Source organism: Nicotiana tabacum, chromosome 22 (genome assembly GCF_000715075.1).
Source record: "Nicotiana tabacum cultivar K326 chromosome 22, ASM71507v2, whole genome shotgun sequence".
NCBI classification, from domain to species: Eukaryota; Viridiplantae; Streptophyta; class Magnoliopsida; order Solanales; family Solanaceae; genus Nicotiana; species Nicotiana tabacum.
The window spans coordinates 178,335,709-178,357,087 of NC_134101.1; positions in this window are offsets into that span (position 1 = coordinate 178,335,709).

Consider the following 21,379-nt stretch of genomic DNA (forward strand, 5'->3'; position numbering starts at 1 on the left):
GAAGACATAGGTCCATAGTTCTTCTATCATTTCCATTTTTTTCTAAATTAAGAGGCTAAATCAGTATCTTTATTCTAATCCTCAATCTCAGTCATTATCAACGAAATTAATATACAGGATAGATACAAATAGCACAATTAAAGTATGATGTGATCATATATTTACCCGTACATAACATAAATATAGCTATGTATGAATTCTCAGTTTTATGGTGCATACGTACCTCCTCACAACAAGTAGCACACAATAATTAATACATCTAAGGGGATAAATTTCCTCTTACAAGGTTAGGCAAGAAACTTAACTCACTTTCAAGTCCACTATCCGGCTCTTTAACCTCACTAGAACTCCTCAAATGAAGCCAATCAATCCAAAGTTAATCAAAAGTCATATAAACTAATAAATAAGTGCTCAAAAGTTCATAATGTAACTACTAGAGTAATTACCCAACCCAATTTGGAAGGTTACAAAAATTTACCCCCGGGCTCACGTGCCTGGATTCCGAAAATTTTCGTAAATAAATATTACACATAACCTCACGAATTCAAATATTTAATTTCTACTCAATTCCATAATCATTTTCGTGGTCTAATCCCATTTTTATCAAAATCTAGGTTTTCCAACAAAATCATGTAAACCCAAAAATTTACATATTAAAATCTACCCATAATCCATGCATTGAAGTCACATTGGGTAGGAATTACTCACCTTATGATGGTAGATGAAAAGCCCCCTCCCAAGAACTCCAAAATAGGCCAAGGGAAATGAAAATGAGAGAAAATGGCCTAAGTCTAGTTTTAAATTAAAATACTGCCCAGTGAAACCTTCTTCACGATCGCAGAAGGAGCCTCGCGATTGCGAAGGCAAAGCTTACTCAGGTCCAAAACTCTTCATTGTGAATGCGAGGGTAGACTCGAGAGCGCTAAGTATTGCTAAGCTTGAGCACCGCGAACACGATCAACCCCTTGCGAACATGATGAGCAAAGGCAGCTGACCCCTCCCAGGCCCTTTTCTTCTATGCGAACGCGTTACTGTCTTCGTGAATGTGTAGATCTAGGGCCTCAAACCTTCGCTAATGCGACCACGTGATCGTGAATGTGAAGAACAGAGCACCCCTTTCCCAAATCTTTCATCACGAACGCGAGGGAATTTCTGCGTTCGCGAAGAAGTAAACTAGAACAACAAATTACAGATATTTGAACTTACCTTTGGGAGGTCTGAAACTCACCCCAGCCCGCGAGACCTTGTCCAAATACACACGTAATATGAACCTGCTAGAACCCTTGGAACAAATAAAATAATATCGAAACCAAGAATTGCACCCCAAAACCAAATCAATCACCTTATGAACTTCAAACTTTTTTGACTAGCTCCGAACCCGTCGAATCATACATAGACAACTCGGAATAATGCCAAATTTTGCGTACAAGTCATAAATAACCATACGGATATATTCCCAGGCTCGGAATATGAAACGGACCTTGATTACACCAAAGTCTACTTCAAACAAAATTTAAAGAACTTGAAAACCTTCAATGTACCAACTTTCAACATTAACCTCTGAAACGCTCCCAAATTACCCGAAACTCGATCCGAAGACACGTCCAAGTCCAAAATTATCATAAGAACCTATTGGAACCATCGAATCCCGATCCTGAGGTCATTTACTCAAAATGTTGACTCAAGTTAAACTTGGCCATCTTAGGCCAATATTAAGGAACTAAGTGTTCCGATTTCAACCCGAGCCCTTCCAAACCCGTACCAACTATTCCCGCAAGTCATAAAACAGCAAAACGCATACATGATATCTTAGTTAGGGGAACGAGGATATAGAAAGTAAAACGATCAGTCGGTTTGTTATATTCTCCACCTCTTAAACAAATATTTGTCCTTGAACAGTTCTAGAATCATACCTGGAGTGCTAAATAATTTTGGATATTTGATCTACATGTCCTTATCTGCCTCCCAAGTCTACTGTTTGACCCTTCACTAGACCTTTGTCGCAGAAATCTTCTTGGACCTCAATTGTGGAACCTCCCTATCAACAATGGCAATTGGATCCTTCTTATAACCCAAACTCTCATCTAGCTGAACCGTGTTGTAATCTAACACATGCGACCTGTCGGCATAGTGCATCTAGAGCGTAGAAATATGGAAGACTAGATGAACTCCCGATAGACTGGGAGGCAAAGCTATCTCATAAGCAATCTCTCCAACTTGCCTCAATGCCTCAAATGGGCCAATAAACCTCGGACTCAGCTTGCGCTTCTTTCCGAACCTCATGATATCCTTCATTGGCAAGACTTCCAAGAGAACCTTTTCGCCTACCATAAATGATAACTCACGCACCTTCTGATCTATGAAACTCTTCCATCTGGACTGTGCTGTGCGTATTCGCTCCTAAATCAACTTTACCTTCTCCAAGGCATCCTTCACTTAATTCGTTCCATATAACCTAGCCTCGCCGGGCTCAAAACATTCGATGGGTGAACGACATATACGACCATATAAAGCCTCAAATGGAGCTATCTCGATCCTGGATTGATAACTGTTGTTATAAGAAATCTCATCCAAGGAAAAGAATCTATCCCACTGCCCTCCGAAGTCAGTAACACACGCTTTGACCATATCCTCAAGAATCTAAATAGTGCGCTCCGACTGCCCGTCAGTCTGCGAATAAAAGGTTCTGTTGAGATTTACTCGAGTACATAACTCGCTCTGTAATGCTCTCCAAAAATAGCTAAGGGCCTCGATCTGAAATGATAGAAATAGGCACACCATGCAACTAGTCAATCTCCTGAATGTAAATCTGGGCCAACCTCTCTGAAGAGTAAGTAGTCACAACCGGAATAAAGTATGTCGACTTGGTCAGCCTGTCGACAATGACCCAAATGGCATCAAACTTTCTCAACGTCTGCGGCAACCCAACTACCAAGTCCATAGTGATGCGCTCCCATTTCCAATCCAGTATAACCATCTGCTAAAGTAGGCCACCTGGCCTCTGGTGCTCTTGCTTAACCTGTTGGCAATTTAGGCATCTCGATACATACTCGACTATGTCCTTCTTCATCCGCTGCCACCAATAATGCTGCCTCAGGTCGCGATACATCTTCGTTCTGGATGTATAGAATATTAAGAATTGTGTGCCTCTTCTAGAATCTCGTCCCTCAAGGCATAAACATTAGAAACATATAGAAGACCCTGGAGTCGCAGAACATCATCATCACCGATAGTAACCTCCTTGGCACCACTATGTAGTACCGTCTCTCTAAGAACCAACAAGTACGGATCATCGTACTGACGAGCCTTGATCCGCTCAAATAATGAATACTGAGCCACGACACATGCAAGAACTCGATTGTTTGAAATATCCAACCTTACAAGTCTGTTAGCTATGGACTTAATGTCCAAAGCCAATGGCCTCTCCTATACCGAAATGAATGCCAAACTACCCATACTCCCGGCCTTTCTGCTTAAGGCATCCGCAACCACATTCGCCTTGCCCAGATGGTGAAGGATGGTAATATCATAGTCCTTCAGTAACTGAAGCTACTTGCATTGCCTCAAATTAAAATCCCTTTGCTTAAACAAATGCTGCAAACTGCGGTGATAGGTGTAAACCTCACCGAACACCCCATAAAGATAATGCCTCTAGATCTTGATAGCATGAACGATCGCGACCAACTCCAAATCATGTACAGGGTAATTCTTCTTGTGGGGCTTCAACTGATGTGAAACATATGTAATAAATCGCCTTCCTGCATCAATTCACAAAACAAGAAAATGTGTGAAGCGTCACAATACACGCAATACATACCTAAATAGGAGGGCAACACTAACACTAGTGATGTAGTCAAACGGTCTTGAGCTTCTGAAAGCTCGCCTCACAATCATCGAACCATCTGAACGAAGCACCTTTCTGTGTCAATCTATTCAAAAGGTGATGCAATAGACGAGAAACCCTCCACGAACCGATGATAATAACCTGCTAACCCCGAGAAACTCCTGATCTCTATCACTGTGGTAGGACAAAGCCCTCTCTGGACAGCCTTGATCTTCCTAGGATCTACTTTAATACCTTCACCTAACACAACATGCCCCAAGAAAAGCTACAGAATCTAACCAGAACTCGCACTTGGAGAACTTAGCATATAGTTTCTATTCCCGCAAGGTATGACGCACTAACCTCAAATGTTGCTCGTGCTCCTCCATACTACGCGAGTAGTTCAATTTGTCTTAATAAAGACAATGACAAATGAGTCAAGATAAGGCTTGAGCACCCGATTCATCAAATCCATAAACTTCATCGGGGCATTAGTCAAGCCGAAGGACATCACTAAAAACTCATAGTGCCCATACTTGGTCCGAAAAGCCGTCTTCAGAACATTCAAAGCACGAATCTTTAGATGATGATACCTAGATCTCAAGTCAATCTTAGAGAATACCCTGGCACCCTATAAATGGTCAAACAAGTCATCAACGCATGACAACGGCTACTTATTCTTGATGGTGACTTTGTTCAACTAGTGTTAATCAATGCACATCTGTATGCTCCTATCCTTCTTCTTCACATCTAACACTGGTGTGACCTAAGACGACACACTAGTCTGATGAATCCTTTCGCAAGCAACTCTTCAAGTTGCTCTAGTAACTCCCTCAGCTCCCTTGGAGCCTTGCGATAAGGCAAAGTAGAAATAGGATGGGTGCCTGGTACCAAATCAATGCCGAAATTGATATATCCTGATCCAACGCAGTAGGAAATACATCGGAAAACTCTCGTACCACCGACACTGAATCTAATGCGTCTCTGTAGTAGTATCCGAACAAAGGCCAAATAGGCCAAAAAACCTTCTCGACCATATGTCAATCCTTCAAGAAAGAAATAACCTGACTGGAAGTACTATTAGATGAACCCCTCCACTCTAATCTGGACAACTTAGGCTTCGCCAAGGTAACAGTCTTGGCATGGAAATCAAGAATGGAATGGTATGGAGACAACCAGTCCATGCCCAGGATAACCTCGAAATCAACCATATCGAGCAATAGAAGATCCGCTCTTGTCTTATTACCACAAAAATTCACCACACATGACCGGTAGACCCGATCCACAACAATAGAATCACACACTAGCTTGGAAACATATAAAAAAGTGCCCAAGGACTAGCGAGATATATCTAAATAAGAAGAAAATAAAGAAGAAACATATGCATAAGTAGACCATGGATCAAATAATATCAAGGCATCCCTACGGTAGACAAAAGTAGTACATGTGGTCACTATATCAGAGGCGACTACCTCTGGACTAGTGGGGAAAGCATAGAATCTAGCTGGAGTGCCACATGACTGGCCTCCACCTATAGGGCAACCCCTACCCACCTTCCTCCGCCTCTGGCTGGTAGGGTGGGCGGTGTGGTGGCCGGTGCGGTAATCATAGGTCGATGGTCCTGCTACATGTCCTTGCCCAAAAGTCTAAGACAAACCTCTTCACATGGCCAAACTCCCACACTCAAAACAACCCCACGGAATAGTGTACTGCCAACCTGAAGTCTAACCATGATGGCCTAAATAGCCACTGGAGGAACCTTAAATAGCTGGCAGACGGTAAGTAGTCTCTAGAATAGCACTAATGTAGGGTCATGTTGGAGCACTCTGAGCAGGCGGTGGTGATGACTAAATGGGCCTGCTAGACTGGCCCCTTATGAACTGACCTCTGCCCCCAGGTGGGGCGCCACTGAATCTACCAAACTACCAGTGCCACTTGTCCTTCGGTGCAAAATCTCCGCTGCGATTGCAGATATGCTCGATCCTCCAAGCTATATCCCTAACCTGATGAATGTGAGTCCCCATCTTTGCCTCACGGGCACTAGAAACCTGAATCTCAGGGTGAATACCTGCAATTAACCTCTGCACCCTCTCTATGTCTATGGGGAGTATAATAGTTGCATGGCGAGACAAGTCAATGAATCTCGCCTCATAGTCGGTTACAAATATATGAACCTGACGGAGTCTCTCAAACTGACCCCGAAGCTCCTCTCTATCTGAAAGTTGTATGTACTTCTCCAAGAATAAATGTGTAAACTGATCTTAAGTGAAGGGAGGTGAAGCTGCAAGCCTGCTAAGGTGGTAAGCCTGCCACTATCTGCGGGCCTTGCCCTTAAGCTGAAAGGTGGTGAAGTTCACCCCGTTGGACTCCAATATCCATATGTTAGGTAGCCTATACTTTTACCGGTCAATGAAATCTTGGGGGTCCTCTAACCGCTCACCCCCAAAGTTAGGGGACGAAGCCTAGTCCATCTGTCCAGACTCTTCTGTTGCTCAGCAATTGCGACTGGTACGGGATCTAGCACAGCCGCTGCAATTGGCAGGACCCCGCCTGCAGGTAGTGTACCTGGGGTCCGATAAATGATAGCAGTGTGACCTGGAGCCTGAGCTATAGAGCTCTAGGGTCCCCCTACCGCATGAGATGTGGCTGGGTCCACTAGAAATAAACTAGCCTGCATCATAGAGTCCATGAACCGCAGCATATGGCCCATGTCCTCCTGAAATCCGGGTGCAGTCGTGAAATCTGCCAAGGCCGCTGTAGGTTCCTCATCCTACTCCTCGATAACGGTATCCTCTACTGGATCCAATAGTGGTACAACAGGAGCAATTCTAGGATGCCCTCATCCTCTAACAAGTGCTGGAGCCGTCCCCCAGCCTCTACCTCGGCCTCTAGCAATAGGGGGAGTAGTTCCTCTACAACCTTGTATGCATTCTCACCATCTATGGCAGATCAATAGAAAGATACTTAACATAATATAAACTGCACGATAGGAGATAAAGAAAGAGATATTTCATAGCACCATGTAGCCTCTCGAACATAAGTACGAACGTCTCCGCATCAATCCACAAGACTTTTCTAGGCCTGCTCATGACTCATGAGACCTATGTGAACCTAAGGCTCTGATACCAAACTATCACGACCCAAAATCAGTAATAGATCGCTATGGTGCCTAATGCCACTATTAGGCAAGCCCACAAGCGAACCTCCAATTTAGTCATCCCTTTTTAACTTTAAAATTGAAGCTACCTTTTTAAAAGACCAAAATAAATAAGATCTCATGAAATCGTACACACTCTTTTTTCAAAAATATCAAGCATGAGAAATACATAAACCATAGTAATAGTAATGATCAGTACAACAGTACATAAATGCTAGAAGCCCCAAAAACCCAATGCCACAAGTACATGGGCAATCTATAGAATATATAAAACTAATACAACTAATGTCTGAAGGTTACTAGACAGAAATAATAAACAAGGTAGAGGGAGACTCAGGTGCTGCAGATCGAAGCAAGGCAAGCAGCTCACCACTAAATCTCTATAGAAGTGTGGGTACGCACCCGTGTAACCACTGGTAGTACATATTTCAGTAACTGCATATTCAGTGCAGAAGTATAGCATGAGTACGTAAATCAGCGTGTACCAAGTAAGTATCTAGTCTAACCTCAAAGAAGTAGTGGCGAGTGATCGACTTGACACTTACTAGTGGTTAAACAGTATGAGGAATGCATAAAGTAGACATGGAGAATGTACAACAAGCAGCAAGGATACAAATAAAAACAATTATAGTAATTCCCCACAAGAGTCTATATCAAATCACTAAACATGTCATAACGACCTTGAAGGCGCTAACTCAATTGTTACCAAACCAAAAATTCAGTCTCAAGTATTAAGCATGAAGCTACCGAGGCGAACGACGTGATCCCACAGGAATAGTGGTACTCAGTACGTCCAAGGAGAACGGTTCGATCCCATAAGAATAGTGTTACCATACTACCGAGGAAAACGGCCCAATCCGATAAGAATAATTTATTACACTGCCGAGGCGAATGTCCTGATTCCAAAGGCAAAGAAATTTACCTCGCTCGCGGAAGTACATGAGAGTCAAGAAGACACAGATCCATAGTTCATCAATTATTTCCCAATTTTTTCCAAAGTAAGAGGCTAAATCAATATCTTTATTCTAATCCTCAATATCGGTCATAATCAAGGAAATCAATACACAGGACAGATAAAAATAGCACAATTAAAGAATTATTTGAATCTAAATCTACCCGCACATAACATGAATATAGCTACATACGGATTCTCTTCGCCTCGTGTGTACGTATCTCCCCACAACAAGTAGCACACAACAATTAATATATCTAAGGGGATAAATTTCCTCGTACAAGGTTAGGCAAGAGACTTTTTTCGCTTTCAAGTACACTATCCATCTCTTTTACCTCAATAGAACTCCTCAAATGAAATCAACCAATCCGAAGGTATTCAAATGTTGTATAAACTAATAAATAAGTGCTCAAAAGTTCATAATTTAACCACTAGAGTAATTATCCAACCCAATTTGTAAGGTTCCTCAAATGCACCGTCGCGCCCACGGGCCCTGATTGCGGAAATATTCGTAAATAAATATTAGCCATAACATCAGGAATACAAATATACAATTTCCACTCAATTTCATAATCATTTTCATGGTCTAATCCCATTTTTATGAAAACCTAGCTTTTCAAACAAAATACTAAAATTTCCACAATTTACATGTTAAAATCTACCCATAATCCATGTATTGAACTCACATTGGGTATGAATTACTTACCTTATATGGTAGATTAAAAAAAACCCTCCCAGGCCCATTTTTTCTACGCAAACGCTAAGGCCTAGGGCCTCAAACCTTCGTGAAGGCGACCATATGATCACGAACGCGAAGACAAAATCACTCCCTGTCCAAATCCTTCATCGCGAATATGAGGGAATCTCCGCGTTCGTGAAGAAGGAAACCAGAACAACAAATTTGCATAAATTTGAACTTAGCTCTGGGTGGAGAAAAGTCACCCGAGACACCAGGACCCCGTTCAGCTGCACCAACAAGTTAATAAACATAATACGGACCTGCTCGAACTGTCGGGACACATAAAACAACATCGAAACCAAGAATCACACCCAAACCAAATCAATCAACTTTTGAACATCAAACTTCTTCAACTAGCTCCGAACGCATTGAATCATACTTGGACAACTCAGAATGATGCCAAATTCTGCGTACAATCATAGATCACCATACATATCTATTCATAGGCTCGAAATCCCAAATATACCTTGATTACACCAAAGTCTACTTCGAACCAAATTTAAAGAACTTTAAAACCTTCAATGTGATAACTTTCAATATTAAGCGCTGAAACGTTCCTCGATAACCCGAATCTCGATTCGAAGACACGCCCAAGTCCAAAATCATCATGCAAACCTATTGAAACCATCAAATTCCCAGTTCCGAGGTCGTTTACTCAAAATATCGATTCAAGTAAAACTTGGTAATCTTAGGCCACAATTAAGGAACTACGTATTCCAATTTCAACCCGAACCCTTCCAAACCTAAACCAACCATCCTCGCAAGTCATAAAACAGTAAAAGCACATACGAGATGTCTTAATTAGGGGAACATGGATCTAGAAAGTAAAATGACCGGTCAAATCGTTACAAATTTCTAGCATGAATAATATCCCACATGGTCACATAAATGGAGAAAACATGATATTAAAGAAGCATGATAGAAAAACAAGACATTGAATAGCCTAATAACTACCCGTATCATGAAATAATCGGTGCACACACCCGCACCTATCACCTAGCACGTACATCACCCCCAACCCATCTCAATTTTCATAGATCTTAGGGATATTTACCCGCAAAATCCAAGTTTAGATATGTTACTTACCCCAAGCAAGCCAAATCAAATACCGAGCAGGCCAACCGATACTAATGAAATGCCATCCCCTGCAAATAAACCTCCAAACGGCTCGAAACTAGCCAAAAGAAACTCAAACAATAAAGATCGAATATTTAATCAAATACTCAAAGTCAACCAAAAATTAAACACAGGCTCGCACCTCGAAACCTAATAAATCTCACAAATTGGGAAAATCTATTTGAATACGAGTCCAACCATACTAATTTCTCTCAAATTTAACTCTGAATCGATGTTCAAATCTCAAATATTCAATTTAGAAAAGTTTACACAAAAAACCCCAACTTCTCTTTAAAAATAATCAATCAAATGCCAAAATTGAAGATGGAATCATGGAATATAATCAAAATCGAGTAGAAAACATTTACCCTAATCTATGTGAGGGAACACCACCTCCAAAATCGCCCACATCCGAGCTCCATAGCTCAAAATATGATAAAATGACCAAGACCTTCGAAATAGAGTACTTTATATACTGTGCCAGGGGTTATCCTTCGCGAACGCAGAAGCAACCTCGTGTTCGCGGAGCAAACTCAGTCTACCACAAAATTACCCTTCGCATTCGCGGAACAACCCTCGCGACCACGATGTATAATGGACCAAACCTTCACGAACGCAAAGACAATTCCTCCAGCCCCCAACTCTCCTATGCGAACGCATAACCCAAGGCGCGAACGCAAATAACAGTCAACTCAACCTTCTTTAACGCGTTCCATTTATTGCGCCCGCAATGAACAAATCACTAGTAGACTAAAACATACTTGGTGATCGTGGTTGGACCTTCGCGATCGCAAAGAACACCAGAAACATCAGATAATAGCAGAAAACCAGCAATGGATGCAACATCGAAATGGTCCGAAATCAATCCGAAACACACCCGAGCCCCTCGGGACTCCGTCGGAACATATGAAAAAGTTTCAAAACATAACACGGACCTACTCGGGGCCTCAAATTACGCATAACAACGTCAAAACAATGAATCGTCGATCAAGATCAATCTCTATAGTTCATAAACTTCAAACTTCGAATCAAGCATCCAATTCAAGCCTAACCAATTAGGAATGAATCCAAATTTTGCACACAAGTCCCAAATGATAAAACGAATATATTCCAACTTCCAAAATAATAATCTGAGCCCAATAATATCAAAGCCAACTCCCGGTCAAACCTATGAGCTTTCTAAACCTTCAAATTGCCAACTTTCACCAAATAATGTCGAAACCTTCTAGAAACATACAAATGAATATCCGGGCATACACTCAAGTCCAAAATCACTATACGAACCGACCGGAACCATACAAATTTCTATCTGAGGTAAACACATAAAAGTCAAACTTGGTCAACTCTTCCATCTAAAATATTCCTAGTTGAGAATCATTCTTCCAAATCAATCCCGAATCTCCTGAAAACCAAAACCAATGATTCACGCAAGTCATAATACATCATATGAAGCTACTCAAGACTTTAAACGGGTGAACGGAATGCAAATGCTCAAAGTGACCGGTTGGAATTTAAATTCTCCCCACTTAAACATATGTTCGTCCTCGAACGTGACAAGTGTCATTCAAAAGCCATCAAGTCATTGTGTAAACTCACCATGCACATACCCGTGGGCGATCTCACATCCACCCAATCCGGTGAAGCTTGAATAACTGAAGATCCTTACTTCAACCTTAGTCCATAAGCCTTAAAATCAAATCTCCAACATCTAGAATCCATTACAAGACCGAATATCTCATCCACACACTGTATAAGTCTGAGCAAGTTGTATCAAGCTATAACCATAACCTAAGATATAATTACATGATATACCACGTAACTCAGATACTCATAGCAATAACTTCCGACCACAATAGCCTCTCAAAAATGAATCTGGTACCGGTAACAAACCTCATATCAAATAACACCTTGTTCTAGACATTCGTACACTGACAACAATGAAAGAAACACGCACATACTCATAACCATCGATCAAATCAACAAGTCATGGAGCTCTCTCATCGAGCAAGAATAATAGACTAAATCCTAAGCTGACTAGTGACATTATTCTTCTAGACATACCTTAATCAAAACATTATGCACTCATCCCAAATCGAATAATTTCACCTCATCTAGCACACGCTGCTTAACCGACACGCCACACAAATATCATCTACAACCGTGCGTCATGCAATCCGTGCACCAATAAGTAACAACTCAAATGTACCCAAAAATGGAAAGTGAATCAAATGAGAGTGTCATCCCACAAGTTCATAGATACCACCACAAATGCTATGAACCCATAGCACATAGTAGAACTATGACACATGAATCTAACACAAAGGATCACATCCCACCATAACTTCACCGTAGTGATTGATCCAGTCCAAACACAGACCCACATGAAATACCTCGAGCCATAATGCCCAAAATCAACAACCATACGCATATCAACAACAAACGTACAAAGTGCATGACAATAACCATGGAGAAATGGATAACACCACATACCACAAAGAGGAAGATCATAACCAAGGCATGATCAACCATTCAACACCCCATAAACCATCTTGCTCGAATTTTGCCACAAGGCTCAAATAGTAAAACATGATGTGTGCAAATAGCCAACAATTCACAACCCATCGTAGCATAGAAGAGTTACACATAGAACATATCAGAACATGAACAAGCTCAACTCTAACTAAATGACACATTCCTCAATAATAGCAGTGTTGAGTCAATAAATTCGACTCAGCATAGAATGCACATCATCATTAGGCCTACCAATGGGCCCTCAATTCAACTCCGATCATCTATAATTAGATAAATAACCTTCGAAAAGTCCACATAACCTAACCGTAACATATACTATCCGTTGTCTAACCTAGACATATTTCCGTAGTCCACATCTAATGAATAGTCCACATTTGAGACTCACAGTCTCCAAATCATAAGAATACAAAAATCTCCATAGTAGATCCCAACTCGACTACTCAAGTGACTGACACATCCCTCATAAACAAGCATCCCACGAGAAATAATTCCATAATTCTTCCGTATCACATACCAAACTGAACATCAGTAGTCGAACAACTAGTCGACTACCATAGTACCAACCAAGCCTCCACAAGTCAAAACATAGTACGCCTTTCAAAAATATACGATTTTCTCAAGTTTTACCGAATAGTGGCAGCATTTTTCTAAACATCAGAAGCCGTCAACACTGTCTAGAACTCATGACCTTTCTGTCGCAACTGAACTACAAACTTGCACATGCAAATCTCAATCTCCTACGACACACCTCATATATCATGCCATCATATGAAAATATTAGAGCCCATTATCAACTTTAAATCACAAGCATGATACATACCCAATCAACCAGAAACCTTACACTTGATCCCATCTAGGAGAAAATCACAGTACGCAACATACTCCTCATGCCAGTAGAAATTATCCATCTCAAATAGTGGTAGAAATCATTGAAAACTCTTCGAAACCAATTAGCACAAGACCGAGCCATCAGAATCGAATCCATCTAACTCAACCAAGTCACGCAGGTTGCTCAATCTAAGAGTATTTCCACAAATATCGGTAAAATCACACCACACCAAGAGAACCAAAAGAACTGATCATTCCCATTACCATGTCGATCTAAACCACAACCAAGCTAACCTATTTCTCTGAGTTTCTTCTAAATTACCTTCAAGTTAAAACTTCTCCTTTCCATAACATGACCATTACCGAAAGCTTACCACAAGAGATCCTAGCACAAAACCATATCTTCTTAAGGCCCATATGTCGTTGTATACCTTCTTAAGCCCCCAATAGTACACAACCAAAATGACCACTCTAAGAGATCTTGTGCGAACCTGAAATTGTTTCCTTAATTTCTCTGATACTGAAATGTAGAACCTCTACTGATACATATATACCACAAATCTTAACACTTTCAATGAAAATCTCAGAACTTAGCCTTTTACAAATCCATAAATTTTCTCAAATGCCACATATGAATCTTGAACCCAGTAGAACCTCCTCAGGAGTCATCCACCCTAAAATCTCAAATGCACTGCCCAAAAAAGTTGACTAACATGTGCCCCATTAGCATACCAACATCCAAATAAGTAACCCACATCTCTAAGCAACCGAGTGAATCCCTACTCCATGCACACTACCTCCACCATGAATAGCAGCCTGAATCACTCTAAGATTTTCATATATCCATAAAGGGTAATACACTATGCATCTACAAATTTCCTTGCTCGAGTAATTCTTAGACCCAAATCTTCAAGTCATAGCTGATCCACAAACATACCTTAGGCCCAAACTAATATAGCACATAAGCATGCAACCTGATCGTCGATGGAAAACTCCCCCGCTTGGCTCGAGGCCATAGAACAGAACATCTGGCAACCCATAATATCTCTACTCCATTACTGCAAAAATTCCATACTGAAATTCAACTAAATCCCCTATAAGCTCACGTAGCACTAATCATGAAAATACCTTAAATCATTTGCTATATTGATATTCATCCTCGTGATAGTAAAGACAACTTACTCCGATCCAAACTCAAATTGCAACACCTGTAATCTACTAGTAGAAAGAAACTCTCCACATAGTCATCATAAGAATCATAAAACCTCAAAACATTTCGCAGGAGATAACCCACCTGCTTAGCCTCACATTGAAACTCTCTATGCCCCTTCCATGGCCACAACCACCACACAATCACTAAATATTCTCGACTCTGAACTTATCCCCAAAATATAAGAAAAAATTTTATTTCACAAATGACCAACTGAAAGATCCCTCAAAACGCTCAAAACTCGAGACTATACAACACATCAACAGAGAAATCAAGCACCCAATAGTCCTTTTCATATCCCAAGCAAAATCTTCTCATCATATCCCAACCATCTGAACACATCCCGATGTTGCATCATACTCATCATATAACCATCCAACCACTCACCGAGCCATAAATCCCACTCCTAGGTACAGTACCAGACATATAAGTCTAAAAGTGCAAGTTCTCACAACTGAAACCACCGAGCTCAAGCTACGGTCAAAACTCAGCCTCAAGTCATCTAGACTGGCCCCATCACTAATACATAGAAACATATCTCGCACCTACCTAAGGAATTACAAACCGTTGATGCATAACCGATACCGAGTGCTCACAAGACATACAAGTGAGTGTAAAGAATTCTAAGGGATACGTTTCAAGCTGAATCAATGTCACACGATAAGGAAAGAAAGATGAAAATTTTATCTTAGATGCCTTGTAGCCTCTCGAAGATAGATATGGACGTCATCATACCAATCATCAAGACTGTACTAGACACTTGTTCATGACTCGTAGAACCTATGAACCATGAGATCTGATACTAACTTGTCAGAACCCAAAATCAATCTAGTTGTGGTGGCACCTAACCCAACCCGCTAGGTAAGCCAATTATAAGTCAACACAACTCAAATGAGAATAATAAAAGTAAATGACTAAAATCACTGAATTTCTATACAAATTCCCAAGGATTGGTAATAAAAATCATGAGCTTCTAAGACGTAGAATTACAAAGCTACTACGAAATAAATACATCATCTGTTTGAAATATACATAAACAGATTTGCAAATCTAAAGCTACCAAGGACTAGTGACAGCTATAACCAGAACACATGTACATCTTTAATTCCAGCTCCCACTATACACAGCAATATCAGCTTCAAGATCTGCACGTAAGGTGTAGAAGTGTAGTATGAGTATAATCGACCCCATGTACTCAATAAGTAACAAACTTAACCTTAGGTTGAAAGCAGTGACGAGCTCGGAAGATAGCCAGAGTCCAACATCAATAGGCAATAACTATTCATAGCAGTATAGTGAAGATAGTAAAGGTATATAACTCAGAAGAAGTAATGCCCAGCTTGTTCACAGACACGGAAAAGTAGACATGATTTTCAAGTATAACAATCCTAGTCTAAATCTTACCACTGAAATCAATTAAACATGAGTTTATCAAAAGAATTGTGTTTTCCCCAATTTACAACATCAGATAGGACTTTTCATTTACCAATTAACATGATAAAAATGCATATCTATGCCTACTTGTCGAATATACATGTCAAGTAATCAAACATCATGTCATTGTCTATCATGAGGAAGGTACATATCTATGCTTACATATCAAATAATCAAATGTCATGTCACTTTCTACCATGAGGAAGGTACATCTCTATCCAACATGTTAAGAACTTTGTTTCACAGGGAACTCATTAAGTACACACATTCTTAGCACACTTCAGATGCCTATATCAAGTACCCTCCTTCATCACTATGGATCGATCACAATAATTACACTTTGCACTACACGGGTGCCTGACATAAGGTCCATCATTGAGCACGTGTATATAGCACTTTGCATGCACTTACTGTTGGCATGTCAGACTCCGGAGAGGCAGATTCTACCCTAGAGCTAATCATAATCACTTAGCCTAATAGTGGGGTCTAGTGAACGAGTAGCCTAAAATTAGTAAAACTTAGCCTAATGTGAGGTCTGGCATACGTGTCACTTCAATATTAATATAATCATTGCAGCGCGCAACCCGATCCAATTATCTATATCAATACGTCTTTATAGCCTACATTAGTCAACAATCTGCCGTTGAAGCCTCAATATGTAGACATCTCACAGAAACATAATCCAATTATATAACATAATATGTCTCATATACAGTTCAAAGTCATGTCACGTGCAAGGACACCAATAACATGTGAGTCAACATATCAAAAGTGCAGAGAGACTAAGCTGTAACATGTGAATGTAAATATCATTAATGAAAATCGTGACTACGACTATGGCAAATAACTCAATATGGCAAAAATAGCCCAATCATGTCTCAAACAATTGAACAGGTAGCCTAGGCATGAGTTTTGTAGAATGAATAATATCCCATGTGGTCAACAGATGGAGAAAATGTGATATCAAAGAAGCATGATAGCAAAACAAGGCATATAATAGCCAAAGAACTAATTGTATCATGTATACCTCGGTGCACGCGCACGCGCCTGCCGCCTAGCACGTGTTTCACCCGCAACCCATCTTAATTATCATAGTTCTCAAGGTTATTTACCCTGAAATTCAAGATTAGATATGTTACTTACCTCAAGTAATGCCAAATCAAATACTGAGCAAGACAACCGATAATCTAGAAATGCCATCGCATGCAAATCAACATCCGAACGGCTCGAAACTAACCAAAAGTAACTTAAGAACATCAAAAAATGTCATAGGAAGCAAACTCAAACGATAAAGATTGAATCTTTAATCAATTACTCAAAGTCAACCAAAAGGTCAAACTTAGGCCCACACCTGGAAACCTGACAAAACTCACAAATTCAGAGAATCCATTCGAATATGATTCTAACCATACTAATTCCACTCAAATTTGACTCTGTATCAATGTTCCAATATCAAATATTCAATTTAGAAAAGTTTAGACAAAAAAACCCCAATTTCTTTTTTAAATCATCAATCAAATGCCAAAATCGAAGATGCAATCATAGAATATAATCAAAACCGAGTAGAAAATACATACCCCCAATCCATGTGGAGAAAATCGCCTCCGAAATCGCCCAAATCCTAGCTCCATAGATCAAAATATGATAAAATGACCAAGACCTTTGAAATAGAGTATTTCATACACTGCTCCAGATGTACCTTTCGTGAACGCAGAAGAAGTCTCGCATTCGCGAAGCACAAACTTAGGCGACCACTATCATGCCCCGACCTTGGAGAGCGTGACCGGTGCTCAACCGAAATATCCCAATCAAGCAAGCCTACTTGATGCCTTCTACTAGACCTTACCAATTAATAAAGTCAAGATGCATACCATTCATTAGACAATGAGAGTATTTCACAAGCAACACCAATTTTATTACCATTAGTTAGTTCATTTACAATTCCAAAAATACATTACACATGCATAGTTTTAGAAGTGGAATCATGTGCTACAAGTACAACATTTCAAGTTTGACTTACCTAAATCAAAATACAACTCACACTAAGTTCATGGAGCCTCTAATGGATAAAAAAGAGTAATATCACGGTGTCGGTAACAAGGCCCCAGCTATACCTCAAAATAATATACATAAGGAACAAAAGATACAAAGCACCCGATATGAAATGGGGTTCACCAAGTCAGTTGAGAATAGGGTGTACTGCTATCACTTATCGATGTTGCCTATTGTGGAACCACCTACATCCATATGTAGAGCCCCAAAAAAAGGGACGTTAGTACTACTATGTAAGACTAAACACCCTCTCAATGAAATGAATAACAGTACAAGGAAAAAAAATATGGAATCAATGAGAGCCTCAAATAATATTAAAGCATTAAGTTAAGAGAAAGGTGATTTTTCAAGTTAATATCAATAATTTAAAGTTGGGAGATGTTTTGTACCGATACACCACCGTGCTATAGAGGCAGATCTCGGCATGATCGGCTAGGTCGTCTCACCTAATACATCCAATCACAATACTACCATGTGCGCGGCATGGCGTCCGATCTCGTCCCGATCGGCTAAGCCATCTCACCATAATGTCGTGTGGGTCGACATCACATTCTGCTAGCGATCATCTTATCCCAATTATGGGGAATAATCTAAACACATCAATCACATCCCAATTAAGGGGAATACGCTCAACACATTAGTACGGGGATTTACCCCTCAATCCCTCCTATATCAGTACGTGTAGTTTCGGGGTTAGATTGTTTCAACCTACCCTTCCTCGGTGACTGATGATGCTCCCAAAATATTTATTGTATAAAGGAGTTACAACTCATTTTATAATCTTTCACACATTATTTTCATTTATTGGCACTATTAGCCGCAAGTGTAATTTCGTTCTTGGCACATTGGCCGTATTTTATATTTCATACTCTTTCCTTTCACTTTCAAGAATCATCATAGATTATCAACAATAAGACCATTTGTAATCAAGGCCTTAAATACGTATATGAGCAATATGAGTCTTGAGCACATTGAGTTCTTCAAAAATTGGGCATAATAACTTGCAAGTGAAACATGAATTTAAATCATAACATTTTGATAAATTAGTCATACTTGAATACAGTCCCGAAGAAGAACATAATATGATAAGGGCATTTGGAATACAATTGAGTATATATATTTTGACACAAAGTTTAATTGGAACATTTGAATTAATTAGGAATGACTCGGAACAAGAGAAACAAGAACTAGGCCCAATAACACTTGAACTTACGAGAACATCATGGAATTCGACTCTACAAGAGAAGCTTAGCCAACATACCTCGCTTGAGCTTTCCTTAAACTACTACAACATTCCGAAATCCTAGCAACATCAATCTACTTAAAGACATAACAAAATTGAACAATAATTAGAAAGAGATTCATGGGTTCAGCTCACCTAGGCATTTCATTAAGCCCTAGGTGTGCAAATTAGACTACAAGGCCCTAGGATGGGAATCCTTCATCTTATAAATAATCCTCACGTCCATATTTTACCCAAATGAGTTAATAGTTCCCATAACACCATTTTTAGCACATGCATGCAAAATGACTAACTTTCGACCCCAGATTCATGCCTTTCATTGCCCATGTTCAGCCCAATTCCAAAGTTGAGAGCTCGAGAGTATAGCCTTACCTCTTAGAAGGAGACCTTGAGAGCTTTCCTTGTTGAATTCTAAGGCATGAGCAAGGGATGATTAGTAGGATGGAGGGAGCTTCTTAATCCCTCTCTAAAACACTGCTCCTCTCTCTAAAACAGCAACTGAAACCAGCCTAAATAACCCCAAATCGTTATATAAAAAATGGAGTCGGGTTATAAAATCACAAAATGGACCCTCCAAAATCAACTCTACGATCGCAGAGTACACCGCATAAAGGACCGCAAAATCATCCTCCAAAACTGGGCTGCTCAGGTTAGGTCTGCGACAGGTATATAGTCCGCAGACCGATTATGCAGCCGCAAAATGGACCGCGAAATCTCCCTTTGGAATTTTTCATGTTGAATCTGCGATGGAAATGCGGCCCGCAAAATGATTATGCGGTCGCATAATAGATCGAAAAATGACCTCCAAAATTGGCTTCGCTGCTATTGCATTATGCGAAATATCTACAGTCCGCGAAGTTGTTTTACGGTTGCATAATAGATTGCAATTATAACATGTCCTACAAAAATTATTCTTTCGACTCCCCAATGCTTTGTACAACTCAAAAAGTCTTGCCGCAAAGATTATCTACAACCTTCGAACATGTTAGCCTACCTTGGCACCACAAAATCCTGGGTTCTAGGTAAAATTTTATGGGTCCTTACAACCACAAAATTTCTCTATGTTCTCAGAATAGTCCTCGCGAACACGATGCATAACGGGACCAAACCTTCATGAATTCGTCAAAGACTCTGCGAACACGAATACAATTCCTCTAGCCCCCAGCTCTCCTATGAGAATGCATAACCCAAGGCGTGAACCCGAATAACAATTAGCTCAACCTTCGCGAATGCATACCATTTATCATGTCCGCGATGAACAAATCACCAGCAGAATAAAACACATGTCACGATCGCGAATAACACTAGAGGCAACATATAACAGTAGAAAACAAGTAATGCATGCAATGTCGAAATGTGCCGAAATTAATCTGAAACCCACCCGAGCCCCTCGGGAATCCTACGAACATACCAACAAGTTCAACAATATAATACGGACCTACTCGAGGCCTCAAATCACGTGTAATAATATCAAAACCACGAATCGTCCATCAAGATCAATCTCTTAAGCTCATAAACTTCAAACTTCGAACTAAACGTTTGATTCAAGCCTAATAAATAAAGAATGAACCCAAATTTTTCACACAAGTCCCAAATGACAAAACGAACATATTCCAACTTCCAAAACAATAATTCGAGCCGATAATATCAAAGTCAACTACCGGTTAAATCTATGAACTTTCCAAACCTTTACATTACCAACTTTCGTCGAATAGTTCCAAAACATTTAGAAATATCCAAATGAAATTCCGCGCATACGCCCAAGTCCAAAATTACCGTACGGCCCTACCGAAACCATAAAAATCCTTATCTGATGTCAAATACATAATATTCAAACTTGGTCAACTTTTCCAACTTCAAGCTTACTAGTTGTGAATCATTCTTCCAAATCAATCTCGAATCACCTGATAATCCTCAATCAATAATTTACGCAAGTCATAATACATCATATGAAGCTACAAAAGACTTCGAATAGCTGAGCAGAATGGAAATGATCAAAATAACTAGTCGGGTCATTACAAGAAGTTCTCGAAAATTTAAGGTTGCTGAGTCGACAAAACAATTCTAAAGGGAGCAAAGGGTTAATTGGACGCTTCATACAAGACAATATGAAAGCAATATGTGGGTGATTAGAAAATAAATTGGAGGACATACTTATATTATGGACACAACTAATAGTAATCACTTTACTCTGGATATTGATATGATATCCCATTTTTTAATTTCACACATTGAAAAGTATATACGGTACAAGGTGAGGTTGTGTATAACATCAGTACAACAGCAACAACAA